General features: G+C 42.1%; 2 non-coding genes across 2 annotated transcripts; both read left to right on the forward strand.

Moving 5' to 3' along the window:
• Window positions 1-418: 418 nt before the first annotated feature.
• On the forward strand, window positions 419-490 carry trnap-ugg (transfer RNA proline (anticodon UGG)). Its single transcript has one exon. It is a non-coding gene; the product is annotated as a tRNA-Pro (tRNA).
• A 7,558-nt stretch (window positions 491-8,048) lies between these two features.
• On the forward strand, window positions 8,049-8,130 carry trnas-uga (transfer RNA serine (anticodon UGA)). The gene has a single exon. It is a non-coding gene; the product is annotated as a tRNA-Ser (tRNA).
• Window positions 8,131-25,514: the final 17,384 nt, after the last annotated feature.

Consider the following 25,514-nt stretch of genomic DNA (forward strand, 5'->3'; position numbering starts at 1 on the left):
AACATCATAACATCATTTAATCAATAGGGCTCGACCGATTAGCTCGATCCCCATACGGCCAATCTGTGTTTTCATTGTTGAAGCGTGGACATGCCTGTTTCACTTACTGTGTGCTGGTTGGTACATTGGACTCAAGGATTGGTTTTTGAAGACACTCCTCCAAGTGGTGTCTTCAGTTCTGCTACTATTCTGGTTGGGAATCTGAGTTTTATGTGTTCAGGATCTCTGTGGGTGGATCTTGCAGGAAATCAGACTTTTAATCTGAGGGCCCAGGGTTCAAGTCCCTCTTCAGGAGCAACACTATATATCCCTAACCAGAAATCTTTGTACATATCTTTACCAATGTCAAACTAAGAAAAACATGTGCTTTGTGTTGTTCTTCCACCAACTGAAACATGAAAAGCAAGATGTCACATGTGGCTCGTTGGTCTAGGGGTATGATTCTCGCTTTGGGTGCGAGAGGTCCCGGGTTCAAATCCCGGACGAGCCCTTATCTTTGAAATTCAGTAGATTAGATAGTCTGTCTCATGTTTACATTTACATCAACCCAAATAGGTTCATATTCTAATTTAGACCCTGTAAACAGCAGTCTGCTCAAACTCCTAGAAGCAATCATTCTAGAACTAATATTGTTTCTTCAAGAGAAGAAGTCTTTGCACTGAGGACTAACGTCGGAAGTAAAGGCTGCACGTAGACATTTTAAGCCAATGATCCCCTCGGCAATAATAAGGAATGTCAACTCACTACTGAATAAGATGGATGAGCTGTTTGCGCTGAACAATCAACAGAGTTACCGTGAGTGCAGCTTATACATCTTCACAGAGACGTGGCTCACTGATATGAGACTGGATGCTAACGTGGATCTACCAGGCTTTACTGCTGTGAGAGCCGACAGAGACACGAACGCTTGTGGGAAGAGCAGAGGTTCATCATATATGTGAATGAACGCCCAGGACATGTCTCAGTGAAAAAGGTACTGTGTTGTCAGGACTTGGAACTGTTAGCCTGCGGCCATATTACTTGCTGAGGGAGCTAAGTCATGTGATCGTGCTCTGTGTTTACGCCCCACCGAGCGCGGACGCATCAGCTGCCTATGAGAAGATACACACAGTAACAGCAAGACTGCAGACAAAGCACCCCGAGGCGTTTATGGTCCTGGTTCACCTGCAGCCACAGTACACCCCCCTGTTCAAAAGGATGTCTAAAACCACACGTTCAATCAGGAAGTGGTCACCTGAGGCAGAGGATGGTCTGAGGGACTGCTTTGACACCACTGACTGGGATGTAATGCTAAAAACACATGTTGAGGACATAGGGGAGCAGACTCACTGCACTCAAAAAACTGATTCAAGCCCCTCTTAGAGGTGAAACATTATTATTTTGTTTGTCTTATGAAAATGTTATTAATTCCAACAATACCCAAATATGTTTAGCAGATGTAACATAAATATATATTTGCTTTGACTCCCGTGGCCCTCTCAAACCGAATGAGTTCAACTAGCAGAGCAAGAGCATGCGCAGGAGATCAGCCTCTGTCCTACCCGCCATCTGCCTCTGCTTGAAACTACTGTTGGTAAGTTTTCTGTCTTCTATTCAATAAGTTTATTATCTTTATGTGAAACAATGTGCATGCCTTAAGATAAATGGACCTTGAGTTTAGGAAGAAGTGTCAGTCATTGTTCATGTTGGGGTAGACAGGCTACAAGCAGCTAAGATTAGTTAGCATTCGTTGTAGCTAACGTCTATGGTCGCGTCATATAGCTGTCAGAGGTAAGTGGTGAACACGGTTAGTACTTGGAGTTTTCTACACAGGCACGTTGAATTCATCCTTAACACACTGAGAGCACAGCTCGCCGCCAGCTAACGCAATCCAAAAGTGCTTTGCTTTACTTTTGTAGTGTAGCTGACAGGCTAACGTTAGCCCAGAGCTAACGCTCTGTGTTAGCCTGAGCAGCACTTGTATGCAGGGGTACAGCCCCCCCCCCCCCCCCCCATTTAGTGAGTAGGAAACTCCACCTAACGCTGTCTCGATTGCTCGTGAAAAACTCCGTTCCACTAAGTTCGTAAGAGAATAACCTCACCGCTGAAATCCATCCTCCATGTTTTCCTGGTTGCCACAGCGCTGCAATACTAGGGGTGGGCGAATCGATCTAAATATCGATAGTATCGATACCAAAGTTAGGATCAGTAATTACTCGATACTAGCGTGGTGAGATCGATATTTCTGTGGAAGTTTCTCTTCTATACCTTCAGCAGCTTTACTCGTATTTACTCGCGGTGCAAACAGCGCTCCTCTCTCACTCTACTCAGTGCGCAGGCGCACTCCGCCCCTCCCCCTCCTTCTCCACTCTGCCGGAGCAGACGGAGCTCCTGATTGGCTGTAAAGTACGGCTAGTATCATGGAGACAGCAGAGAGGAAGAGGAGCGCTGTTTGGAGTTATTTCACAGCGACAGATGAGAAGAAGAAACTGCTACTTGTGAGGTGTGCAGGAAAGTGACCTGCCACTGTGGAAACACAACTCATTTACACAAACATAAAGCAGCAGAGCCCAAAGCGGAGCTGCAGAGTAAACAGAGGGAGGAGGAAGAGGCAGATCCCCAAACATGAACCAGAGACAGTGGTCACTGACAAAGGCTTTACTGCAAAACACAGGTAGATGATTTAAAAAAGTGAAGGTTGAGTAATTGAGTAATCTGCAGCATGAATTAATGCTGTCTTTCTGAGTGCTGTGATAAGACATGGATCGTTATCACAAGGAGCATTGCTGACATGATTGTGAAGTTAAAATTTCAAACTTATACAGTTCTGCACTTTTGTTTGCAGCTTGATTTATTAACAAATGTTTCTTGTGTATTATTATTCTGCCAATCACGATAATCTATTTAAGGGCAAAAAAGAAGGCAAAAAATAATTATTTATGATCATGAAATTTCAATGTAAAAGTATCGGTATCGGTGATACTGGCCCTGTATTTACTTGGTATCGGATCGATACTGAAATCTTCAGTATCGCCCACCCCTATGCAATACCGTTACTATAGTAACGGACCTAACAAAGCCAGTGGTTTCTTCGAGCGAGCGTAAAACACCGTAAAGAGAACCGTCAGTGCTGGTCGACGCTGGAGGAGGTAACGTCAGTGTCATCCCACAAAGTCCAGCTCATGCTGAAGCCTGACTGTTTGTCACATGGCCCCAGGTGACGTTAGGTTGATGTTAAAGAAACTTAGAAAAGTTGGGAGGAAGCTGCTGTTTACTTTCAGTTACAGTAGACGGTATTATTTGTCTGATGACATGTTGTTGCCTTTTCTGCTCCCTCCCCACACACAATGGACATGAGGAGATTCTAACAAAGACACGGAGAGTTAGAGTTGTTTTCAGCATTAACCCATATTGTAATGAGGCCAGGTTAGCTCCTGTTAGCCTGCTAGCTTCAGCCTCGCCGAGCCAGTGCACACAGCCACCTGCTCCTACTCTTATCAGCAAGAATAAAACACATGTGATGGACCGTCAGGACACAGTGGAGCATTAAATGAACAGGAAACACTGATGTAGCAGATGAGGCAGGGCATCATTATAAACACATCCACAAGGTTTGTTGTGAATTCAGCCGTTTTATAAGCAAATAAAAATAAGGACATGCATCTTTTTGTAAGTTAGTATTTTTAGTGTTTCAGTATTATCTGCATTAAGCAGTTTGGTTCATTTTTCTATGGGATTTGCCAGTTTTTTGTCTCTGTAAATGAGAGAAGGCCTCAGATATGGAGGCTGTTAGTGTAGTAGCACCAGTATGTTTGACAAAACTGTTGTTTCACTTGGAATTAGTTTGTCACCGAGTTTTTGTTGAATCTGTCTCTGAAATAGTCATTAAGTGTTTACTTCTGTAGGTAAAATAGTTTAACAACCTGTTAAAATCCGCAGGAAATCGCAACTACTTCATATTATTATATTTCATAATATACTGATGTACTTTTTTTCACCACCCACCCACATTTTTAATGCTTCCTACGCCACTGACTAAATCACATTTTTACTTGTCAACAGTAACCCAGGCCTCCCGCGTGGCAGGCGAGAATTCCACCACTGAACCACCAATGCTGTGAAAAGCTGACATCTAGTGGTGCCATCGCAGGTTGCAGCCTCCTCATTCCAAAATCAATCCCTCCTCCACATATAAGCTGTGTCTCATTTCAGGGTCTGCATCCTTCAGAGTGCGCATTTTAAGGCCGCTTACGTCACAAAGCGCGAAGGCTGTCCCAATTCGCCAAAAGTCGAAGGGTCCTTCAAATGCGTCCTCCAAATGCGTCCTCCTTTTGCCTGAATTTGGAGGATGCATCGCTACCATCCTTCGTGGCCTTAAATATCCCACAATGCTTTGCGGGCCTACTTTTTGTCCAATAGTACAATGACGGACCAAGCGAGCGGCAGCGGCAGGAGTGCCGAATTCACATTTAAATGTAAGTACAGAGCAGTAGTTCGAGAGTTTTAAAATGCTAGTAGTGACAGCGGCATTAAAAAAATGAGTTTCATATTTACAAACATGACGTCCTGTTGATACGAGGCGCTGTAAACTAAACGTTTTGATTGAATGTTGTTTCTTGTTGTTTACTGTAGTATAGTATAAAGTATAGTTCACGTGAGGAGCAATATTATCGTTATTATATCAAACGGTCATTCTGCCTGTTGTCATTTTGTTGTAGGAGGAGCAGAGAGAAACAGAAGAAACCTGACAAAACTTTTGAACAACTTCTCAGTGGCCACAGTAAATCATTTATTGTTCTGTTATGTACAATATTTACAAAGACACAGTTTGAACATTTCTAACTATTTACCAGTGGGCATTATGAAAATGTACAGTTTATTATTTATAAAGATCAGCAGAAAATACTATTCACAAAGAACATATATATAAATGTTTGGCTGAGCAGGAGTCCTTGGTGCTGCTGGACTGGATGATGCCACGATGAAGACCTTGGAGTCCTCTGGCTGTGAGTGGGACATCATCTGGGGGAGGGGGGTGCCTGTCTCCTCTGTCCACCACATCGTCCATCAGGGTTTGCAGAGCTGACGATCGGCGGCTGCCATGTTACTAAAGATGTTTTTAAAAAGGGCAAAAATAAAAATAATAACTTCCACAGAGCGGCTTCCAAAGCAGCTTAAAATATGAAAAGCTGTAAAATATGTATCCTCACCCTCCAGAGGTGATGATGGTCAGTACACCTCCTCCAGGACAGACAGCTGGTCCTGCAGGGAGCCCCACTCTCCTCCACCCAGCAGTAATTCTCTGGTGCAGTGACAGACCTGATGCTTAATGACACATTAAAGCAGTGGTTTAATACAGACCCTGTATCAAGTCTTACGATTGAATCAAATATAAATTACATTTAATCATATTTGTCTATCTACTGGTTATATGACTAGCGTTTGCTCAGTAACTGGTATATTAATTATGATCAATAATATGGTTAAACAGCAGCTTACCGTCACCTCCCCACTGCGCTCTCCCAGCCTGAAGAAAATGAGCCGTCACCGGTTTTGCTGCCGCTGGAGCCGCCTCTCCTCTTCCTCCAGCAACAAATAAATATATTAAAAAATTCCAAATGTCTAAATCCACACTGTTGTCCCGCTTGTTGTGTAGTCCGTGTTGTGTCGCTGTCGCTGCTTTTGTTTTTCCCGGGTCAAAATTTATGACGTCGCGCCACAATCAGGAAGTGATTTGAAGGCCAGACCGTCCCATTTACCAACGGTGGAGGATCCTCCGGAGGATCCTCAGGAGGACGCGGCCTCCTGAGACCGCGTAGGCTGCGTCCTCCGAAGGATGCAGACCCTGAATTGGGACACAGCTTATGTGTGTAGCTGACATGTTGCTCAGCTTCCATTGGACACATATACTAGATGGAAGCTGCAGCAGGATTGGCTGATGACTGATCACAGGTGTGAACAATCAGCCGGTGACGAGTGGAGCAGGAGCAGCTGCCCATGCTGCAGAGACACAAACAGCAGCAGCACTCTGTGACCCATGTCCACTCTGTGTGTCCTCCAGACAGTCTTCCTCATGTCTCTGCTCATGTCTTTATCAGGACAGCAGTCAGGTCCAGCCCTCTGGGGGATTTCTGCTCTCACTGTTTAACTCTGATTTCCTGATAGCAGCACTCACACAGCTCAATGCTGAAGAATCAGATCCTTTCATGAATATGTACTGCAGCTAATACAGCAGTAAACATTCACCCCTTCACTCACACACAAAGAAGGAGAAAAAGACCAACAACAACAACCAGGAAGTACCCAGACCATGACCCTCAGTCCATGTTAGACACACAAATGTTCTCTTGCTGCCTCATATATCCACCCACTGACAGTTACCATGGTAACCAGGTCATCAGTGGTTCTGGTCATCTGTTCTGTTAGTATCTTAAGTGACTGCAGACAGTGTTGTTAGATGTGTTTATGTTTTACGAGTGTTCACAAAGTGAGAGAAACATGTAATAGCATGTTGCTAACAGACGCTAATTTCATGTTGTCTGTGTTACCTTAAAGCTAGACTCATAACCAGAGAGTAAGTACGCTTATATGAAGTTATGAGGTTAAGTTGGTTACATGTGTGACTGTGAAATGAAGATGCATTTGTTTATTTCTGAACAGAATGTTTGAGATTAGTGCAGCATATACATTGAAAATGTTTGGATGTTTGTATTTGGAATCAAAGCAGAACATAAGCAGAGAGCCAGACAAAATGGTGAACTAGAACAGAGCAAATGTACTGCTGAAAATGTCCTGAGCTCATGCGTCTTACTGTACAACAACGAGAGTGGAAAGACACACAACTGTCCTCACCGGGATTATGGCTGTAAATTGTGTGCATAGACAGAAGTTGTATGTGTCCAGGTCAGGACAGACATTCAGCTTGTAGCTGATTGACTAACTTACTACAATGAGACATTGTTTGTGTGTTTGCTGCAGTTTGAGTTGTTGATCCCACAAATCCAAAGTGTTACTGTTCATTTGACCTGTGTGCCTGTAAGTCTCCTGGACAGCTAAACAGGACAATGTGGAAATAAACAGCACTACATGCATTCCAATCATTTACAAGGACTGAGAGCTGTGAGTCACAACAAAGCTGCTGCTGCTCTCCATACATTCATCTACACAGGCTTCAAGGAGACACTGAAAGATGGCATCTTCTGACAGCTTTAGGAGCACCTGGACCACAACATTATATTAGACTGTGATGGAGATGCTATCCATCTGTGATATTAGCACAACAATGATTCTTTTCCATTAGTCTAACACAATATTTAGCAGCATAAAGACTGTTTGAGGCCTCACAAAGTGAGGAAGGTCTAAAAGTATGAACTAACCTTCAGCATGATACCTTGATGCTTCACATCAGTCTTTCTGCTTCTCTTGTGCTGTCTGACATGTACTGAAGTCTCACTTTCTGTTTGAGGAACATACTCTTCCTCACTGATCTCACAAAGTGATGAAGACTCTTCTGATGTGTTTTCAGCCTAACATGAATGAAAGGTTGATTATTATTGTTCATGTCTTGGATGTTTAGTAGTTGTCAGATCACGGTTTGGAAGAGGCTCCACAAAGAAGAACATTTCAGTGTCTGTCTAAGTGAACCATCACAGTGGACTTGTGTTTGTAATCAGCATGTCATTCACTGCCATGCAGCCAGCTGTGTAGTAATACTGCTGATAGAAGTGTCAGTGAGAGCAGCAATTAATTCAAATTAAATTAATTAAAATTAGTGAGAGCAGGGAATTCTGCCTATCATTCTGGAATACTGATGTCTATACTGGAATGCTGCCACTTATTCTAGATTTCTTTCTTTCTTTTTTCATTCTGGAATTTTGACTTTGACTTAACTTTCTGTGATAGCTGTCTGTCAAACAGAGACTCTGGTCGGTGCAGATTTACCTTCGAATGAAATGGAAACAAGTAAAGGAGCACCAACACCAAACTGGACAGGACAACCTGGACAAGACCATGCACTCATGGACAGAACCAACCTGGGTCATCAGACTCTTCATTGTTACCTTTTCCTAGTTGTTGTGGCCGAGTGGTTAAGGCGATGGACTTGAAATCCATTGGGGTTTCCCTGCGCAGGTTCGAATCCTGCCAACAACGGTTCTTTTCATCTCCAAGGTCACTTTATGCTCCACCATGTCTGAGGACCAAACCCTGGCACAGTCCATCTGACACTTCCAAAAACTGTCATTTTAAAATTGCTGGGCCGAGAACAACTGGTGTGCAATGAGGAGGCAAAGGTTTCACCCTGAGGCAGAGACTGCTTCACCTTAAGGACAAAACACCTGGGAAAGGCAGATCTCAAGGTACTACAATAGTCAGAATGATTCATCATGTGGTGACCAGATGAAAAATCTCATCTCTGGCTCAAGACTTGTTGAGATAGCAGAGAGAGGGGATGAAGGAGAGAGAGAGAGAGAGAGGGGATGAAGGAGAGAGAGAGAGAGAGAGAGAGAGAGAGAGAGAGAGGAGCAAACATGATACAAACATGATACAGTACAGAGTAAACATGACAGCAAGATGAAACAGTGATTATATTGTAATAGATATCTATATATATCGTCGGTCCATAAGTAGGAATAGTAATTTGATAGCAAGGATGAGCAGCAGGGGCTAGTGAAGTCGATGAGCACAGGAGAGATCAGGGACCAGACTGCAGGTCAGCATGCAGGTCTTGAGACCTGCAAAGAGAGAGAGCGAGAGCGAGGCACAGAACTACGAGGAAGACAGTAAACACAGATTATGAGACGATATTACCCAGTATGATCCAGACTAAGGAGAGTGGAGGAGAGGTCAGAGGGTGCTCAGAGGATCGTGTTTGTGCGTGACAACGTAGAGCAAGAGAGACTTCACGGGCCGGACTGCAGGTCAGCATCCAGGTCTTGAGACCAGTGTGAGCCAGACTAAGGAGAGAAAAGGAGAGGTTAGAGGGTGAGAGGGAAACTGCTCAGTGGATCATGTTTGTGCCCCCCGACAACGTAGGCCTAGAGCAGCATAGCTGTGCTACACACTAGGTCTAAGGCTAACTGTACGCCTTACTAAACAGAAAAGTTTTAAGTCTAGTCTTAAAGGTGGAGGCAGTGTCTGCCTCTCGGACCCAGATTGGTAACTGGTTCCATAATAGCGGTGCCTGATAGCTGAAAGCTCGTCCTCCCATTCTACTTCTATGAATCCTAGGAACTACTAGTAAACCTGCACTCAGAGATCTGAGTGTCCTATTAGGAACATATGGTACAATCAGGTCCTGCAGATACAATGGAGCAAGTCCATGAAGAGCCTTGTAGGTTAGAAGAAGGATCTTGAAGTGTATTCTTGAGTCCACTGGGAGCCAGTGAAGAGACGCTAGGACAGGAGAGATATGATCCCTTTGGCTGCTTCCTGTCAGAACTCTAGCTGCTGCGTTCTGGATCAGCTGCAGACTGTTGATGGAGGAATGTGGACATCCTGACAATAAAGAGTTGCAGTAGTCCAGTCTTGAAGTGACAAAAGCATGGATGAGCTTTTCAGCATCACTCTGAGAGAGGATGCTCCTGATCTTAGTAATATTACGCAGGTGAAAGAAAGCGGTCTTGGAGACCTGCTTAATATGAGAGACAAACGACATGTCTTGATCAAAGATAACTCCAAGGTTCCTCACAGTCGTACTGGAGGCCAGAGTAATTCCATCCAGGGAGAAAGTATTATCTGATAAACTAGTTCTGAGATGTTTCGGTCCAAAAACAATGACCTCAGTCTTGTCCGAGTTTAATAGTAAAAAGCAGCAAAGCAGCAGGTGGACGATACACTACGACGAGTAAAACAAATTCTGACTTCTTCCAGCTTCTGTGAGACAGGCTGAGAGTGAGACTCTCAAAAGAAGTATGAGTAGACTTAGGTTTAGGATTCATCTGAAGACTGGAGCGGTAGATTGCTGCCACTCCTCCTCCGCGACCTGTAACTCTAGGAACATGACAGTTAGTATAACAGGACGGAGTTGATTCATTTAAAGCAACATATTCTTCACCCTGTAACCAAGTCTCAGTGAGACAAAGTATATCAGTGTGATGATCAATAATTAGATCATTAACTAAGAGCGACTTAGAGTGTAGGGATCGTATGTTAAACAATCCACACCTGAGTGTTCTGTTACCTTCTTCTATGTGTTTGTGTGTGTTAGTGTGTATTTTTATGAGGTTATTATGATTAATATATCTTGTGTGCTGGATGAACTGTGGGAGGACGTGTGACCGTCACCACTTCAATAACATTATTAAGCTTAGTGTTTCTATGTGTATTTGTATTTAATGTGTTTCTAACTGAGGGCGGCAGTCCTCCAGAAGCAGCAGAGAGGTGTGTAGGACAGCGACTCTGCCTCCTGGCCTCGACCCTGGGTTGTCAGGTTGGTCTAATAAACTTGGCTATGTTGCTAAAAATCAGAGCTGCACCACCCTGGGTGGGATGGATGCCGTCTCTCCTAATAAGGCCAGGTTTCCCCCAGAAAGTTTCCCAGTTATCTATAAAGGCCACGTTGTTTTCTGGACACCACTATGACAGCCAGCGACGGAGCGAGGACATGCGGCTAAACATGTCATCACTGGTCAGATTTGGGAGGGGACCAGAGAACGCTACGGAGTCCGACATGGTTTTAGCTAAATTACACACCGACTCAATATTAACTTTAGTGACCTCTGACTGGCGAAGCCAGGTGTCATTAACATCGACGTGAATTATAATCCTACTGTATTTATGCTTATCTCTCGCCAGCAGCTTCAGGCTACCCTGAAGCCCTATGTCGCCCGCTCTGGCCCCCGGGATGCACTTAACTATAGCCACTGGTGTCGGCTTTACATGCCGCAAAACAGAGTCGCCAATGACCAGGGTCGGCTTCTCAGCGGGTGTGTCGCCGAGTGGGGAAAAACGGTTCGATATGTCAAGCGGCTGGTGGTGAACCACGGGCCTTTGTTTCGGGCTACGCTTCCTTCGAACCGCCACCCAACCTCTCTGACTTCCCGGCTGCTCAGGGGCTGCTCAGGGGCTGCCGGGGTGCGGCTAACATCAGTTAAGGCAGGCTGGTCCGCACAGGCTAACTGCTGCTGGATAGCTGCTGTGGCTACAGGTCTATTATCTAACATGTTGACATGTCTAACATGAAAACATGTTTTATAATAAATCCCAGTGGAGCAACAAGACTTATTATAAGAGTAAGACCATTCACACAACTCCTCAATTTAAGAAAAACTAAGCAAGAACAATGAACACTTTTTATTATTATTATTTCATTGCAGGCCATCTGTACCTGACAGAATTGGTTCATATCCAGCATCTTGTTAAAATGACAGCAGACTGGTCTATAGAACATACAAATAATACAAATAACATGCTGTAAATGTGCGTTGTCCACAAACAGAACAAAATGACCCAAAATGGCAAAAAATGAAATGACCCTTGCTTCACCTGCACCCTGAATCACAATGTAGCAAAGAACATGCTTGTTCAGTATACTGCAGCATCAGCATTTGACTGACTGTTGATCTGCTGTTTCAGATTAGTGTTACAGTTATTTTCATACAGAAAGAACAATCACGAAACAACGAAAACCACCGAGGCAAACCGGTTAAAAACTGCACCTGTTACAGCCTCTCAGATGAGGCTCTGTGTAGCCCAAGCACAGCTGCCAGGTAATATTTTGTGGGGACATGTCACATCCTTGTGAGTAGAACTATAACAGGGAGTGGAATCTAACAGATCCTCAGATGTTATGAGTTCAGTTGCTTGTGCCATGTTTGGCCTCTCTATTGAATATGCCATGTAATTTCTATCATAGCAGACAGTATTATGCTGCTGCAGCTCAGAACAATATAACGACCAGTTAATTACATAGATGTTGCTCACGAGTCCAAACTCAGGTAAATCACTGGAATTAACAGCAGTTACAAGTAATGTCTTCTCCGTACATATTTATTACCATTTAGATGAATCCATTCAACAGACACTGCATTGTTTGTGTCATCATTTCCGAGGAAAGCCCTTGTTTTTCTTTCAAATATGACATGCTGCGTATTTCTGAAGTTGGTCCTGATGCACACTCATTGAAAAACATTGGGTGTTCAGGATGACTTACATTTTGACAACACTCATACATTTGATTATGCCTTACTAAAGACCTTTGCAGCCCACTGTTTGAAAAAACAATGTATTGATTCAAACCTCATGCACATGTGACGGACCATCGGTCCCAGGAGTTCTATCTGCGATGGAGCATGAATCAGATATAAATATTGTTATCAGGGAAAAGACATTTCAGATGTTTTAAATGCTGTTCAGTCTCTTTAACCTGCTAATTGTCTGTAGACCAATGACAGGAGCAAACAACATCTGAACACTTTCTATGAGTTCAAGGATGAATTTGTAGTACTCAGTATCTGTAGCTGTATCAATAATAAATGAACAGTCATTGGGCCTGAGGATTGCTTCAGTTTACTGTCACTTGAAGCTAATGTGCTGTAAGCTATAGGGCTTGGTTTGTCTCTGACATCAAGCGGAGAGTAGGGAAATCCAGTTAATGCAGTATTGAGGGCATCCAAGTCTAGTTGACCTAAAAGAACTGAATGTTTAACACACACTTTATTTCTGATGGAGCAATGCCTTCAAGAATTACATGCATCATATCCTGAGGTGTTTGTTCAATCAAGTTAAAGGCTGGAAATTCTACCAGCTTGCTCTTCCTGTTGATGCCAAATGTAGTCTTTAAACTGTTCCTAAGATCCTCTGTATTTGCTTCTCAATGTCACTGCACTGCCGAACATGTCTTTCTAGTGTCCTTAGTTCAAAGTTGTCTTGGTCGAAATACATTTGCGTGTCCTTAAATGAACATTCACACTGCTGGCACTTACTCTAGGCGAAACCAACAGCCTCTTTAAATCCACAAAGCTCATGTTGTGCTAAGGTGTCTCCACATATCGACACTAATGCTCCAGATATTTCACGTTCACCAGCTGCAGTCTGAATATTAACACCATCATATAGCATTTTCAAGTCCTCATACAACCTGCCCAAAATTCCATCCACTCCACAATCAGACACAGGGCTCTAGACTAACTTTTTGCACTGGTTGCACCGGTGCGCCTAACCTTTTTTTCTTGGGTGCACCGGCACAAAAGTTAGGTGCACCGCATCACACATCACACAGCAGTTTGTTTTTTAATCACTGTCCATATATTTTATGGATCAGGCCTTAACTTGACACCTATCCTAATACAGAAGTTCTTTTCATCTTCTCTCATCATCTGCAGCTACATCTACTCTTTACCTGACGGCCTCGCAGGGCTGTAGCCAAAGTTTTAGAAATAACGGGCTTAATAATCACATATCATCCTAAACTGACTTTGGACCTTGTTTAATGAACACAGGTAAATAAAAATAAATAAATACATGTACCGATAGTACTCATTCAAATTATGGACAAACTAGCCAACAAGTCTGCCTGTCAGAAATCCATCATGAAGATTCAAAGTTACAGCACTCTTCAGTTCCCTGTTTGCTTTCTCTCTGTATTTTCTGGCTGTCGCTCCTCACTTATCTATCTGGCAATTGGAATTAAAAATTATTTAAATTATATACACCTTTATTTATTTAATAGTTGTGATTGAGATATATATTTGTTTTCTTCAACACGTTTTTAATGCAGCTACAGTATCTCTTCTCTCATCTTCCTCACCTCTCTTCCTCAGTTTCTCCTCTCTTTCTAAAGCTGAGCTCCAGCTGACAGACTCTTCATTCTGTCTGTTACAGTTTCAGCTGTATGCAGATATCATACTGGCAGACAATGCTCCACTGTAGCAGGATAATAACAATACTTTTTAAATGGGCGTTCATCATGTTCTATAACTCCTTAAACCAGCTGACTGCTGTCAGTCAGAGTGACTCGGCCTTCATGGATGGAACCACACAGGTTGTTCAGTCTGTTATGATGCTACGAGCACGTCACGCCCCCTCCCTGAACATTACCGGCTCGTTATCGTCACTCATTCAGGTCAACAGCAAATTAGCAAAACCCGCATAGTAGCAACAAATCCTGCTCCTCCGCACATGTTCACTTAAACTGCGGTTTCTGCTGTTCAGCAGCGAAACGTCTTTAAACCCTGTCTGTCTTTGTGTGCGCGCTGCAGTCAGAGGGCCGTATGAGTTCTGCACACACGTTTTAAAAAGTCTCGGGTGACCGCAGCAGACACGTTTTCAAAGATACACACACAGAGGTCCCGCCCTTCACCGTCTCTGATTGGCTTAGACCACTATATGGGCCTGATGTGTGTCTGTTGCTGGACCACAGGGAGACTTTTGAGAATCGCAGAGAATGTATCTCCCTCTTACAGCTGGTCATACCGGTGCGACCTCTGATATTTTTTGGTTGCACCTTTGAGAAATTAGGTCGCATGTGCGCCCAAAATGGTCGCACTCTAGAGCCCTGAGACAACTCACTCTTCTTTGCAACAGCCAGTAGACGGATTGCAGCAGGTTTTGATCCATATTTTGGATGAATGTTTCCTAATGTATAATAAAACATCAGCAACTTATTCTGGGAAGCATGAGATCCAAGTGCATTGCAGATTTCAAATAATGATCTGTAAAGCAGAAGGTGGGGCTGAAAATAAAGGCTGTGATTTCATGAGCTCTCCATCTATGATGTCATAGAGAGAGCCACTTCTGTATTTTGGTGGCTCATCTATCAGTTCTAACACTTTTGGATGGGACAATAACTGTTCTGAACTTGTAATCAGAGGTATGTAATGAAAACATTCAGGAACTGTGGCAAGAACCCTTTTTGTCCCTTTTTTCTGCAGCAGGCGGTATAGCCAACAGAAAGCTCCTCTGACTCCACACACTTGACATTGTCCTTAATCACATTGTCCTGCCTGTATGCTGTCCAAACAGATGTGAATGGATCCTCAATCCGGTCCAATACTGCCAACGCTTCCTTTTCAAGTTCACTTCCCTGATGTTGAAATACAGTTTGTAGCTGACTCCTCAGACTAGTCACCAACAGAGCTTGATATTGCTGCATTGCTGCCAAGACATCATTCACACCTCTGCAGAACAGACAAGAAATAAGAGCAAATTAAATACAAGCAGTCCATGTTTTTAATTTATTAGCATGCAATCTCTATTACAAAGTGTATTATATTAACATCCACACAATGATGCTATTTAACTCATTATTAAGGCATTCAAAGTACATTCAAATCCTAATTAGATAGCAGAGAGCAAATACAAGGAATTATTAAACATCACATCTCATAGAGAAATATGCTGCAGCTCATTGACTAATAGGGTCACTGTAAATGTATTTTTTATTTTCAATATATATACACAATATTTGAAACAATGTTTTCAATTGCAGGCATCAGCCCAGATGTGCACCATTCAGTGAGAGTCAGGCTTGTCCTTGACATGCAGATAATCAACAGAGCCACAAATCAAAACAGATGTAATAATGTTGTATGTAGACAGACCTGTGAAAGATGGTGCTTTCTCTTGCAGTCAACATAACAGCAGTAGCTTGTCTGGTCAGACGGTTACACCTGATGTCCTCCTTAAAAAGAAAATCACTGTTCCTCCACACAAAACATGATGCTGTTATTAAACTGGACAGGACTCACCTCTGACTGACTTGATGCAGAGAGTCTACAGGAAGACATGACCCCCTGTTTCCAGCACTGCTTCATCCGTTCGCTCACTGGTTTCCCCCGTCGCTCAGCTGGACTGTATGCCCACACGGTTCTGTTCACCTGATGAAGCTGCTGTTGTCTTCTCTCCCTGTGAATGGTTGCTGCCATGTTCAAGGTGTTCGCGGTGGTTTCTTCCAATGTGACCATAGTGAGTTGTAGACTCCATATTCTTTGGTGCATCCATCAATTCCACAAACAAAGTCCGGACTACGACTATGAGCAGTATTTATATGACTCAGTAAAGACTTGAGAGTGAGAGCTACAAACACAAAGCAGATAACACAGCGCCAAATCATTCCCTGTTTTTAGCCTTAGCTAGCAGCTAGCTGCCTGCTCTGCATGAAGCCGACCTGCTGACACGTCATGATGAAGGTACGTACCACAATTCCATGTCTTATAACAACAGAAACCACTTACTATTTATCAATTATCCAGATATGCCGATATATTATGAAGCAATATGACCTTATTTACGTGAATATAGTTTGTAAAAATGCAAATTAATCGTATTTAGGCTTAGTGTCCCTCCCCGCTCCCTCTTGGAATATGGTACATTCCACCCTGTCGCGCGTTTTTTTCCACTTGGAGTCCGTTATAGGGGTGGGCGATACTGAAGATTTCAGTATCGATCCGATACCAAGGAAATCCAGGGCCAGTATCGCCGATACCAATACCGATACCGATACTTTTACATTGAAATTTCATGATCATAAATAATTTTTTTGCCTTCTTTTTTTGCCTTTAAATAGATTATCGTGATTGGCAGAATAATAATACACAAGAAACATTTGTTAATAAATCAAGCTGCAAACAAAAGTGCAGAACTGTATAAGTTTGATATTTTAACTTCACAATCATGTCAGCGATGCTCCTTGTGACAGCCATGGCTCTTTGTGAATCATGTAGGTGAAACAGCATGACTAAGATACTTTTATAAAAGTTTAACACCTACCTGCATGGAGCCTAAATATGAAGAATAAAGATCCTTCAACAGTTATCACCAAAGCATAATTATATTAATCATACTGAAATACATATCATTATATAAACTTATATAATTACATTATTAGATGTATTTTGGAATTTGAGAAAAACAAGATTTATTTCAGCTGGTGATATGATAACAGTTCAGTCATTCTGCTAAAATTACATGTCTTATCACTGCACTCAGAAAGACACCATTAATTCATGCTGCAGATTACTCAATCTAACCCTTCACTTCTTTAAATCATCTACCTGGATATTTATGAGTGTTTTGCAGTAAAGCCTCTGTCAGTGACCACTGTCTCTGGTTCATGTTCGGGGATCTGCCTCTTCCTCCTCCCTCTGTTTACTCTGCAGCTCGAGGTCTTTGGGCTCTGCTGCTTTATGTTTGTGTAAATGAGTTGTGTTTCCACAGTGGCAGGTCGCTTTCCTGCACACCTCACAAGTAGCAGTTTCTTCTTCTCGTCTGTCGCTGTGAAATAACTCCAAACAGCGCTCCTCTTCCTCTCTGCTGTCTCCATGATGCTAGCCGTACTTTACAGCCAATCAGGAGCTCCGTCTGCTCCAGCAGAGAGGAGAAGGAGGGGGAGGGGCGGAGTGTGCCTGCGCACTGAGAGTGAGAGAGGAGCGCTGTTTGCACCGCGAGTAAATACGAGTAAAGTTGCTGAAGGTATAGAAGAGAAACTTCCACAGAAATATCGATCTCACCACGCTAGTATCGAGTAATTACTGATCCTAACTTTGGTATCGATACTATCGATATTTAGATCGATTCGCCCACCCCTAGTCAGTGAAGCTAAACTTTAAACTAGAGGTTACCTGCTGCTGCTGTGAAATCATAATTCTCAACAAACTGTGGATGTCAGACTCATAAAATGGACAAACTGGACGAGGTTACACCTGCCACAGTCAGAGGTATGCTACAAGGGTTACTTTGATGTTGTGCTGGTGTTAATGGTGAGTTAATGTAGTTAGCCTAGCTTAACAAGTTGTGGATTCGCGGCTAAAGTTTAGCAGCTAAAACACATAAAACGGGCTAATCTAGTAATAGCTTATGTCTCATTGAGCTGTGGGGCCATTCTCTCAATGTCAAGGACTGTAAACACTGAAAATACAGCAACAACTGGTCATTTGTAAGACATGAATACATGATGTTAAGTTCACATACTACTCTTGAAGTAGAAGTAGCAAGAAATAAAAAATGTGGAAACAGGTGCTGACAAAATATCCTCAACTACTATGTAAAAATCTGAAGGAATTTAATGATAACCTCTGTTTCTTGGCCCCGACTAACTTTTCTGTTTTACAGCTGCTAATATTGGAGAAGACTTGATCCCATCGCTTTCCCGAGATGACGTTAAAGACCTCTTTCCTGGTCCTGAACATTTCTGGAGGCGCCGGGCTATATGGCTTGTAGTGAATCAAAACGAAAAGGTCAGATCTGTCTGTCACAGTATAACAGGACTGATAAACAGCACATGGTTCAATATCACTATCTGTTTCAAATACATTTTTTTAAAAGTTATAAGTGTTTTTTTTCATTCCCCAAAATAATAATGTGACTATGACAAAAATGCTCAATAAATGTTTGTGTAAATGTGTTTTAGGTGGATACTGCTCTGGAAATTCATCAATCTCCCCCACTGGAGGCAGTGACCTTTCAAAAGAGGAGGCAAATACTTCTAAATTTGTGACCATGTCCAACCCAGAATACATGGTGTTCACGGACAGTGAGCTTGAACAGGTGCGACGCTCCTACTTCAAGCAGAAAGGACTGGGAACTGAGCACAATGTGACCTTATCCAAGGAGCTCTTTTGCCGACTCATACACTCAACAAAAATATAAACGCAACACTTTTGTTTTTGCTCCCATGTTTCATGAGATGGACTTGAAGATCTAAACTTCATTCCAGATACACAATATTACCATTCCTCTCAAACATTGTTCACAAATCTGTCTAAATGTGTGATAGTGAGCACTTCTGCTTTGCTGAGATAATCCATCCCACCTCACAGGTGTGCCACATCAAGATGCTGATCTGACATCATGATTAGTGCACAGGTGTACCTCAAACTGCCCACAATAAAAGGCCACCCTGAAATGTGCAGTTTTGTCTCACAGCAAAATGCCACAGATGCCACAAGCATTGAGGGAGCGTGCAATTGGCATGCTGACAGCAGGAATGTCAACCAGATCTGTTGCTCGTGCATTGAATGTTCATTTCTCCACCATAAGCCGTCTCCAAAGGCGTTTCAGAGAATATGGCAGTACATCCAACCGGCCTCACAACCGCAGACCACGAGTAACCACACCAGCCCAGGACCTCCACATCCAGCAGGTTCACCTCCGAGATCGTCTGAGACCAGCCACTCAGACAGCTGCTGAAACAATTGGTTTGCATAACCAAACAATTTCTGCACAAACTGTCAGAAACCGTCTCAGGGAAGCTCAACTGCATGCTCGTCGTCCTCATCGGGGTCTTAACCTGACTCCAGATCGTCGCCGTAACAGACTTGAGTGGGCAAATGCTCACATTCGATGGCGTCTAGCACGTTGGAGAGGTGTTCTCTTCACGGATGAATCTCGGTTTACATTGTTCAGGGCAGATGGCAGACAGCGTGTGTGGCGTCGTGTGGGTGAGCGCTTTGCTGATGTCAATGTTGTGGATCGAGTGGCCCATGGTGGTGGTGGGGTCATGGTATGGGCAGGCATCTGTTATGGACGAAGAACACAGGTGCATTTTATTGATGGCATTTTGAATGCACAGAGATACCGTGATGAGATCCTGAGGCCCATTGTTGTGCCATACATCCATGAACATCACCTCATGTTTCAGCAAGATAATGCACGGCCCCATGTTGCAAGGATCTGTACACAACTCTTGGAAGCTGAAAATGTCCCAGTTCTTGCATGGCCAGCATACTCACCGGACATGTCACCCATTGAACATGTTTGGGATGCGCTTGACCGGCGTATACGACAGCGTGCACCAGTTCCCACTAATATCCAGCAACTTCGCACAGCCATTGAAGAGGAGTGGACCAACATTCCACAGGCCACAATAGACAATCTGATAAACTCTATGCGAAGAAGATGTGTTGCACTGCATGAGGCAAATGGTGGTCACACCAGATACTGACTGGTTCTGAGTCCCCAGACCGCCAATAAAGCAGAAACAAAATGCACATTTCAGGGTGGCCTTTTATTGTGGGCAGTTTAAGGTACACCTGTGCACTAATCATGATGTCAGATCAGCATCTTGATGTGGCACACCTGTGAGGTGGGATGGATTATCTCAGCAAAGCAGAAGTGCTCACTATCACACATTTAGACAGATTTGTGAACAATGTTTGAGAGGAATGGTAATATTGTGTATCTGGAATGAAGTTTAGATCTTCAAGTCCATCTCATGAAACATGGGAGCAAAAACAAAAGTGTTGCGTTTATATTTTTGTTGAGTGTAAGAAACACTATGACTGATATGATCTCCATCGCAAGAGCCACAGAGGAGTCCAGATACCCTGCCAAACATGAGATGCAACCAAAGTTCCACCTTCCAAGAAACCACGGCAAGAAGTCAGTTCTGGAGATTCCAGTGCATCCACCATTATTCTGGAACATTCACCTGTTAGTTCCATGGGCATCCCAGTGTCACCTAGAGCCAGCACCCCAGTGCAAAACGGGACAGCAGTGATGAAGAATGTATGAATTGTATTAAATATAATTTTGGCTGAGTTCATTCATATGGCACATTCTGGACATTCAGCAGCTTTGGAATGTTTCACTATGTGTCCAAGAGTGTCTGTACTCTGGTCCAATATTTTACTTTTATATCAAGCAACACAAACATTAATGAATTAATGCTACCACTTACTCAGTTTATTATACTGACCACTTGCTTGTTTGGATATCTCATGTCCTCTTTCCATCATAATGTCCCTGTAATGTCTTCAGCTTGTTCAGTTGATGTCTGGACAGCCAGAAAATCCAAGCAAGACACTACAAGACCCTCCAAGAAATGTACAAGTCCAAAAAGCCAAACAAAGCTGCAGTAACTCAATTGCTGAACCTTGAATCCGAGTCTCGAAGACGCTTCATCACCTCTGACGTCTTAAAGGATTCTAGAGGCTTACCCTTGTTTCAGGGAACTGGATCACGTAAGTAATGTTGGTCCCACTTAGTTCACATGACTCAGTTTGTAGCCTGACATAAATAGCATAATGTTCATATGTCTCACACATTATAGATTTGTTTGGCCTGATGGTGAATCATCTTAGATAGAATGTTAGACTTTTTTTAATTCTTCACTGAATCTGTTTTTCAGGTGCTTGACGAGCTGCTGCCAATTATCCAACCAAGCAACTTCCAGCACATATCAGAGATGCAGAACAGATGGAAAAGCTTCTACTCAAAGGTCCAGTTTTATGGTGTGATGAAGAAGGCCATGAAGCCTCCAAAAACTTTGAATGGAGGTGAAGTCATGATACATTTAGTTCTTTTTACATAATAATGTCTCAGTTATTTATGTTACAGTTACTTATAGTACCACGTTGTATTGTGCCTTTTCCATTCAACCAGTGGAGCATATCACAGCTGTCTTCAGAGCCCTGCCACTGCTCTGTCCGTCCAGCTCTATGCCACCAAAGAAACTGGGCTCAAGCAGCCAGGCTCTTTTCCATGTCCTTTCGGTAAGATTGTTCATAATATATTCCTGTTTTTCATACATTTTATATTTAGTTTAGTTACTTTGAGATAAACTTTGATCATTTCCAAAGTTCCAGGGGAAGGGGAAGTGTTTTCTACAGTGTGCTTAATGTAGTACTGACTTCATTGGCTCTAGCTGTGCTGCATTTAGCATATGCAGTGCTGAATGCTAAGGGGATTTATTGTGACCATAGAATTTCACTAATGTCCTCATCCAGGTCAAAGTTCTGTTTTTCTAATCTTCTTCATTTATTTGTGTCATCCAGACTTCTGAGGATCCTGATGGGTTCATGCGGCAGCGGGGCCTGTCTTCTCCTGTTCTGCTTGTTTCTGAGGACAACTGCATGATCGCCGTTGGAAACACTCCAGTGAGCAGCTTCACCATGGACAGACTTAATGAGGGACTTCTCTACCTCATGGCATATTACTATGCCCTGCACATACCCAAAGTGCATTTCTACACTCCTGTCAGTACTGCAAACAGAGGTACACAACCATTCAGTCCACGAGCAGGATTTGACCCCCCACTACAAAGAAGCGATTGGTGAGTGGAAGTCCTTCCCTGAGTGAGTGAGCCCCTTTGTTTGTAGAAGCTTGTGTTTGATTTTCAAAGAAAAGTTCATCACATTCGTCACATTTGTTGTTGATGTTTTTTGGAATGTGGAAGTGGTCCGGTTTTGAATTAAATACAATATATTGAATGAAAAACTTTTGGTGTCTTGATTTAAGACAACTTCACTTATATTTGTTATACTGTTTTAAGGAATGATGTCTTATTTTAACTACATTTGTGCAGATTAAGGTGTCATTTCCTAAAGGTAATTTAGTAGATAGACTTAAATTCTAATTTTAAGTTACTTAATCTTAAATTAGTGGTTTTTCATTTCTAGTTTTAGAACAAAATGGATTAATTGAATGTTTTCTGTCATGTTTTAAGTTGCATTTTAGTCTTACAGAGCCAAGACTTTTGTGCCTATTTTAAGAATTCTTGTCAATGTCTGGAGTACATCTTCCAAATCACAATGGTGTTACAGCACCTCTGATTGACCCCACACCCCTGTGAATAACCCAGGAAGGGGAAGACCTTAACACACATGGAGGAGGCACACGTTAGCCCCAGTGGCCTAATGGATAAGGCACTGGCCTCCTACGTGCAGAGGACAGTGGACCAAACCAACCTGTGTGAAAATGCATCTCAATGTTTTCCCTAAAGAAGCAAAGTCCACATGTCGGTGTGTCTCAGCAGCTCACTGTTCATGAGCACTATGCTGCACGGTGAACTGATATACACTCTAAAAACTGTAAGCAGGCTCTACTCAATGTGGTGAAACATTTTTACACTTAAAATATTAAGTAAACATGAAACTAATTATGTCACTTCTTTCATTATGAGTTAACCCTCATGCGTTGTTCGGGACATTTTTGTCCTCTGAGAGAAATTTTTCTGTTTATTTTGGCCATAACTTTGTCAATATGTGGACAAATTGAATCATTTTTCCTCAATAAGCTTAATTTTACATAAATTTTGTTAATATGATTTTAAAATTTTTCATAGGTCAACGGTACACTGTGGGCAAATTTTACCCCCTAATGTGTTGTTCGGGGACAAAAACGTCCCCTAACTTTAACGGTTTTAAAAATATATTAGATAAATATTTTTTTGAAATTTTTTTGCATAGACCTTTTAATTAACTTCAGTTCTAATCAACAGTAGTGAAAAAATCATTTTCCCCCAGGATTTTAACCCTTTAATCACCAATTTTATAAGGGGTGGTGCTGAAAATTGAAAAAAAAAAAAAACACAAAATGGCTACTTTTTAATAGAAAAGGTGAATGTGGACTGGATTCTTTTGAACCTTTATTACAGTCTTGGTCATGTCAAACATCAGTAAAAAAATTGACTTGATTGCATTATTAGTTTTTGCACAGCACTGGATTTTCTTTTTTTCTCCCATTTTGTCCCATAGACTTACATTATAAACACACTTTTTTTGACTGCACAGCCATGGCACTAAATAATCATGCATTCTTGATTGTTGGTGGTTTACCCTGTTGGTAGGAGGTAACATTTGTGATTTTTACAGTTAACAACTTAATTACCATATTAACCCTTTACCTGCAGGCCTGTGCTCATGTACTGTAGTTTCTGGCTTAAGTATATGGAGTTATAGGGAGTATTTTAGCACACAATTGTGTGTCTACACACTGTGTGTGTATGTTAGAGAGGAAGAGAGCCATTTGCACACTGTCAGGGAAGGAAAGTCAGGAAAATAAAGTTACTAAGTAAGTGAAGTGTACCTAATTCAGACGTACAACGGCAATGCATAAGCATGTAAAATGAAAACATCCAGGAGTTCTGGCGTCTGAAGTTGTGGATGGGTAAAATAGCTGTTTTTTTTTTTTTTTTTAGCTTTCGGAAAACACGTCCTCCAGTAGAGTGACTTTACTTTTAGGTTAGTGTCTCAGTTGAGATCACTGAATTAGTCTAAGTGAGGTCTAAGTGCCCCTTTTCCATGGTGTGTTGCGCTCCACACGACCATACGTACATGTGCATGTTACTAAATAGACACCATAGATAGATAACTTGATAACATAATAAATAATCATTGACTAACCAAATCTAATCTACAGTTTAGTCCCCTACTAAAATTAGTATTAAAAGTAGTTTAGTAAAGTAAAGTAAAGTAAATTTGTTGCAGCCCTAAAAGTAAGTGCCGGGCCCTTTGATGCTGAGAGGTTCAGACTAAGCAAAACAAAAACACTAGTGGACTTGCATGCATCCTCCTGGTCATTTAATGGTGACAAGAGCAGCAAGCAGCATGAAGAGAGGATTCACCTGTGCATGAGTGAAGGATTCACTTGTGAACGAATGAAGGATTCGCTTGTGAACAAGTGACGGATCTACTTGTGCAGCCTTCACAGCTTCACAGCCTGGCCCTTCATAGAGCCAGGCTGCACAATCATTTCCAGAGATTGTGCACAAGTGAATCCTCTCTTCATGTTGCTTTCTGCTCTTCTCACCATCAAATGACCACAAGGTCACATGTAAGACCACTTGCCTTTTTGTTTTGTTTAGTCTGCACCTGTAGACATCAAAGGGCCACACGTGCATAGCAACACTTTCTTTGTTTTTGTTTACTATGAAGACTCTGTGGTTGTGTGTACTCACAGACAACAAGATCAGTGTGCAAATGGCTCTCTTCCTCTCTAACATACACACACAGTGTGTAGACACACAATTATGTGCTAAAATACTCCCTATAACTCCATATACAAGCCAGAAACTACACTACATGAGCACAGGCCTGCAGGTAAAGGGTTAATATGGTAATTAAGTTGTTAACTGTAAAAATCACAAATGTTACCTCCTACCAACAGGGTAAACCACCAACAATCAAGAATGCATGATTATGTAGTGCCATGGCTGTGCAGTCAAAAAAAGTGTGTTTATAATGTAAGTCTATGGGACAAAATGGGAGAAAAAAAGAAAATCCAGTGCTGTGCAAAAACTAATAATGCAATAAAGTCAATTTTTTTACTGATGTTTGACATGACCAAGACTGTAATAAAGGTTCAAAAGAATCCAGTCCACATTCACCTTTTCTATTAAAAATGAGCCATTTTGTGTGTTTTTTTTTTCAATTTTCAGCACCACCCCTTATAAAATTGGTGATTAAAGGGTTAAAATCCTGGGGGAAAATGATTTTTTCACTACTGTTGATTAGAACTGAAGTTAATTAAAAGGTCTATGCAAAAAAAATTCAAAAATATATTTATCTAATATATTTTTAAAACCGTTAAAGTTAGGGGACGTTTTTGTCCCCGAACAACACATTAGGGAGAAAAAAAGAAAATCCAGTGCTGTGCAAAAACTAATAATGCAATCAAGTCAATTTTTTTACTGATGTTTGACATGACCAAGACTGTAATAAAGGTTCAAAAGAATCCAGTCCACATTCACCTTTTCTATTAAAAATGAGCCATTTTGTGTTTTTTTTTTTCAATTTTCAGCACCACCCCTCATAAAATTGGTGATTAAAGGGTTAAAATCCTGGGGGAAAATGATTTTTTCACTACTGTTGATTAGAACT

Source organism: Parambassis ranga, unplaced genomic scaffold (genome assembly GCF_900634625.1).
Source record: "Parambassis ranga unplaced genomic scaffold, fParRan2.1 scaffold_31_arrow_ctg1, whole genome shotgun sequence".
Classification (NCBI taxonomy): domain Eukaryota; kingdom Metazoa; phylum Chordata; class Actinopteri; family Ambassidae; genus Parambassis; species Parambassis ranga.